The sequence below is a fragment of the Macaca nemestrina genome, chromosome 7 (assembly GCF_043159975.1).
Source record: "Macaca nemestrina isolate mMacNem1 chromosome 7, mMacNem.hap1, whole genome shotgun sequence".
In the NCBI taxonomy this organism is placed as follows: domain Eukaryota; kingdom Metazoa; phylum Chordata; class Mammalia; order Primates; family Cercopithecidae; genus Macaca; species Macaca nemestrina.
In genome coordinates this window covers 54594390-54600757 of record NC_092131.1, presented here as the reverse complement: position 1 = coordinate 54600757, position 6368 = coordinate 54594390, and positions in this window count along the sequence as shown.

The following is a 6368-nucleotide window of genomic DNA, read 5'->3' as shown; positions in this document are numbered from 1 at the left end:
TTTCTTTCTTTCTTTCTTTCTTTCTTTCTTTCTTTCTTTCTTTCTTTCTTTCTTTCTCTCTCTCTCTCTCTCTCTCTCTCTCTCTCTTTCTCTCTCTCTCTCTCTCTCTCTCTCTCTCTCTCTTTTTTTCTTCTTTTGAGACTGGAGTACAGTGGTGCGATCTCAGATCACTGCAACCTCCGCCTTGCGGGTTCAAGCAATTCTTGTGCCTTAGGCTTAGCCCCCCTCCCCCACCACAAGTAGCTGGGGATACATGTGTGCACCACCACACCTGGCTGATTTTTGTATTTTTAGTAGAGTTGACATTTCACCCCGTTGGCTGGGTTGGTCTCAAACTCCTGACCTCAGGTGATCTGCCTGCCTTGGCCTCCCAAAGTGCTGGGATTACAGGCATGAGCCACCATGCACAGCCCAAATACATAAATTTCATACTTAGAGGAAGCTTTGCAGAAGAATTCACAATAGTTTTCCTATAAATCATCAACTCTCCAAATAATTCAAGTTATAATCAGGTTACAGATTTTACATGTGAATTTTGGCTATTTTACTGCTGTGTACGATCAAGATTTTTTTGAAATTATTTGTTTGTGAATAGGTATTAATTTTCACAGTTTATATATACTATTATGGAGAGATAACTTCAGAATAATTACTTTCATTTTAGGTTACTACATGAATCCAGTGATACATAAAATCAATTAGTATATGCTAATAAATGGCTTACCATTAAATCCTATGTTGTTGAAATCACACATTAAATAAGTTTTTTTCTAAATCAGATCTCTAGAAAATGTAATTGACCTATCCAGTTATGTGACAAACTCCTACTAATTGAAAACCATAATTCATTTTAATATTAGCAATATTTCTATCGTAAAATATATCATTAAATAAAACATTCAAAAATAATTTAAAATTTAAATTTTCTTTTTTAATCAAAGTAAATGGCTCAGCAAACCCAGTTTCTAAGTTTATTAATTTTGTATGTTAAAGGCATTTTATACTTATATACATTATAATATGATGTAGCCTTGTTATAAATTCTAATTTTGCTTATAAGTTATACATTTATTTTTTATCTCTGCCATAGGCAGTAATATGAATTGATGAGTATTTGAAATTCATATAATTTTAAGAATTCTATAATTCAAATCTTTGACTTAGACTAGTCTGCCCCTTATTACAGTTTAATGAGATTTTATTACATATTTCCTAATCAATCAATTACTATATGAAGAAAATTTTATGTAGACACAAAGAACATAAATATGCCCTCAAAGAGGATGAAGCCAAAAAAAGGAAAAAAAAAAAAAAAAAAAAAAAAGACATCAAGGTGGTCCCAGAAGGGAACTGATAAAAATGTTATTTTTTTTCTGAATGTTGTGACATTTGTGGAATGTCAACTTTTTAAAATTTATAAGTTGTCGTGATTTCTTTTTCATTCTAAGTATATATTTATAGCAAATTTTGTAACTGTAATTTTGTATTATTTCTATAAAGAAATCGCTTCCCTTACCCTCCAATTGTGTAAGCTTCCGGCCCTATACAACCTAGATTCATTTCTGCCTATGATCGTATATTTTATTCACTATGGTGTTGAAAGAGCCTGAGGCACACTCTTGGAGACTCTCACCAGGTTGACACCACATTGAGTTGTTCAGCCAGCTGAAAAGTAACTGTACTTGCACTCTAAGTGCACACCTCTTACATACCTTCATGGGTGTCACTTGTACATTATGAGAGATATAATGGTCTAATATCACTTGGTAATATAACTATGTGTTTTATTGTTAATGAACAAAGTTGGCACGTGTATAGAAAACAAAAGTGAACTATTTCAGCATTCTTTGCAGTAATTATTCCATTCTTTTAACACTAACAAACCACACACTTATTTACCTATTACAGAATGTTGTAAAGGCATAATGTCTGGAGTGCTTATCAGTATTTAAGATCTGTAATCTATTTATTTAGAAAAAGAAAACATACAGCAAATTGCAAATCTAAAAAGCTGACACAAACACTATAATAGCTACGAAAATAACAATTTGTAATTTTTGTACATATCTTTGTAATACCCCTTTTTCCTTCATATTTTTGGATGCTTACTCTTTGATGATCTCTTTATATGAGAATAGTTTTGAAATGTCAGAAAGAATGTAAAGATAACTGTTCTATCTCTAGAATGGTTAATTAAAATTTGTTTTGGTAATGCCATGTGACTTTTTAGAATAGTTGTCAAATTTGGGAAAATTTCTATGAGTTTCTTTCATATGAAAGCTGTGAGATTTGAAAGAATTTTCCCCAGATTAACTTTTGGCTTTATATATTTCACATCTTGTTTTTCCTTCAGTCCCATATACTTGTGTGCTGGATGCTATAAGACACATGCGATCGAGGGGAAGATGAAGTAGAAGATCAAGAACTGATTATAGTTAAAATATCTTACTTATGCTAATTCTACAAAAACTTATGACCATGTGAACACATTGTAAGAGCCCATTCCAGGGTCTTAGAAGGTGTCAGTGTAAGAGAGGAGCCCTGAAAGCTTAACTTTTATTCTCTTTATTGTAAAATCCACATTTAAAAATAGAATTAAAATACAAAATTATCTCAAACTTCAGACTGAAATAGAAAGATGAAATTTAACTTAATAAAAGTAAAATAAAGCAAGGTCAAGGTATGAATTTCACAAGCACATGTTAAAGGGCACATGATGAATTCGGATTTTAGATGACTTCCATTTTATCATGAACTAACAGTATGATGCAAACATAGAAAAGGCTAGCACAATAATGGGCCACATTATTAGAATAGTTTCCAGATCATGGGACCTAATAATTCCTCAAAAAGCTATCTTGGTCAGATCACAGCTGCAATAATATGTCCAATTTAGACTCCATAATTTAGGAGGCATTGTGACCAATTAGATTGTATCCAGAATAGGCCATGTAAACTGGTAAAAACATACCAATCCTTCTCAAACCCTTTAAACAAATTGAGCAGGGAACACTTCCAGCTGATTTTGTGAGACCATCATTATCCTAATACCAAAGACAGATGAGGACACTACAAAAAAGAAAACTATAGGCCAATATAGGTCATGAACATAGATTAGAAAATCCTCAATAAAATAGTAAACTGAATTCAAAAGCACATTAAAGGATCAAGCACCATGATCAAGTAAGATTTTTTCCTGGAATGCAAGGATGGTTCAATATATATAAATCAATAAATGTGATATACTACATTTAACACAATGAAAGATAAAAATCATATGATCATCTCAATAGTTGCAAAAACCCCCCATCACTTGACTATATTCAATATACCTTAATGATAAAAACTCAACAAATTAGGTATGGAAGAAACATACTTCAACACAATAAAGGCCATACATGACAAGCCCACAACTAACATCATACTCAACAGGTGGGAAGCTAAAAACTTTTCTTCAAAGATGAAGAACAAGACAAGAATGACTATTTTTGCCATTTCTATTTAATGTGGTACTGGAAGTTCTAGCCAGAGCAATTAGGCAAGAAGAAATAAAAGAAATATAAGAATAAAATCCAAATCAGAAAGGAGGAAGTAAAATTGTCTCTGTTTGGAGAAGACATAATTTTGTATATAGGAAACCCTAAAGGCTCCACCAAAAAAATTGTTAGAGCCAGTAAACAAATTCAGTAAAGTTGCAGGATACAAAATAGACAAAAATTAGTTGCATTTCTATACACTAACAGACTATCTGAAAAAGAAATGTGAAAAACAATTCAATTTACAATAGCAGCAAAAAATAAAATACTTAGGAATTCATTTAGCCAAAGAGGTGAAAAACTTATATACACTGAAAATTATAAAGCATTGATGAAATATACTGAATAAGACACATATAAGTGGAAAGATATCCTGTGTTCATGGATTGGAAGAATTAAAATTGTTAGAATACCCATTTGGGTATGTCACTACCCAAAGTGACCTACAAATTTAATGCAACTTTTATCAACATTCCAATGACATTTTTCACAGAAATAGAAAAAAATTCCTAAATTTGTATAGAACCACAAAAGACTCTAGATAGCCAAAACAGTCTTGAAAAAGAAGAACAAACCTGGAAGCATTACATTACTTGACTTCAAAATATACAACAAAGCTAATATAGCCAAACCAATATAGTACTGGCATTAAAAACAGACATACAGATCAATGAAACAGAACAGAGAGCCCAGAAGTAAACTCACACATATACAGTCAAGTAATCTTTGACAAAGATGCCAAGAACACACAATGGGGAAAATACATTCTCTTCAATAAATGATGTTGGGAAAACTAGATATCCACATGTAAAAGAATAAAACTGCATTTTCTCTTACACCATAAACAAAAATCAACTCAAAATGGTTTAAAGACCTAAATGTAAGACCCAGAAAAAAACAGAAGAAGAGCTCCTTGACATTTGTCTTGATAATGCTTTTATGAATATGACTCGAAAAGGACAGGCAGCAAAAGCAAAAATAAGCAAGTGAGATTACATAAAACTAAAATTTTTCTAGTCAGCAAGGGAAACAATCGACAAAATGAAAAGGTAACCCATGGAATGGGAAAAACATTTGCTAAATTACATATTTGATAGGGGGCTAATATCTAAAATAAGGATATTCCAATATAAGGAACTCATATAACTCAACATCAAAAGTACAAATAATCCTGTTTTACAATAGACAAAGGACCTGAATAGACATTTTCTCAAAGAAGACATACAAGACATTCCATGAGATATTGCCTCATACCTGTTAAGATGGCTGTTACCAAAAAACTAAATGATAAGTTTTGGTGAAGTTGTGGAGCAAAGGAAACCTTTATACACTGTTGGTAGAATTGTATACTGGTATAGCCATTATGGAAAACAGTATGGAGGTTTCTAAAAGAACTAAAAATAGAACTACCATATGATCTAGTAATCCCATTTCTGGATATATATCCAAAGGAAATTGATTTAGTATCTCCAATAGATATATGTTCATTGCAGCATGATTCACAATAGCCACAATATGAAAACCTAAGTATTGGTAATTAATGCATGGATTAATTTAAAAATGTGGTATATATAGATATATACAATGGAATATTCAGCCTTTGAAAAGAAGGAAATCTTACAATTTGCAACAGCATGGATGAACCTAGAGGACATTGTGCTAAGTGAACTAAACCAGACACAGAAAGGCAAATACTGCATTATCTCAACTATATGCGGAATCTAAAGAAGTTGCACTCATAGAAACCAAGAGTAGAAAAGTGGTTTCCAGGGGATAAGTGATGAGGAAAATGGGGAGATTTTGGTCAAAGGATACAAATTTTCAGTTATAAGTCAAATAAGTTCTGAAGATCAAATGTACAGCATGATAACTAAAGTTAATAATATTGTATGCCTGGAATTTGCTAAAGGAGTAGATCTTAAGTGTTATCATCACACACATACACACACACACACACAGAGTAATAATATGAGGTGGTAGATATGTTAATTAGCATAATTATGTATATGTATATACGTACATCAAAACATCACATTGATATATGCAATATTTATTTATTTATTTTTAGACAGAGTCTCATTCTGTTGCTTAGGCTGGAGTGCAGTGGCGTGATCTTTGCTCACTGCAACCTCCACGTCCTAGGTTCAAGTGGTTCTACTGCCTCAGCCTCCCGAGCAGCTGGGATTACAGGTGCCCACCACCATGCCCAACTAACTATTTTTTCTGAGATTAGTCTCCAGCACTTTCTCCCAGGCTGGAGTGCAGTGGCATGATGTCGGGTCACTGCAACCTCTGCCTCCTGGGTTCAAGCCATTCTCCTGCCCCAGCCTCCCAAGTAGCTGGGCCTACAGGCCACCATGCCCAGCTAATTTGTAGAGATGGGGTTTCACCATGTTGGCCAGGCTGGTCTCGAACTCCTGACCTCAAGTGATCCACCCGCCTCAGACTCCTAAAGCGCTGGGATTACAGGCATGAGCCACCGTGCCTGGCTGACGTAGGTAATTTTTAGATATATGAAATTTTTATTTGCCAAGTAGACCTTATTATAGCTGGAGAAAAAATATAAGCTTAGAGAATAATGGGTGAGGGAACTGGTAAAGACAGTTGGAATTCATGGCACCAAATGAGTGGTTAATGAACCTGAGAATGTTAGATGAATACTTAAGGGAACACGATTCTATCTTCCAATACCTGAGTTGCTGTTTTACCAAAGAGAATTTTATAGAAAAGTTGTTCTAAATTGCCACCAGTGGGCAGGGATAATATCAATTAGTATCTAATTTCAATCTGACAAGTAGTTTTCTGATATTATGGTTGTTTGCAATGGACTTG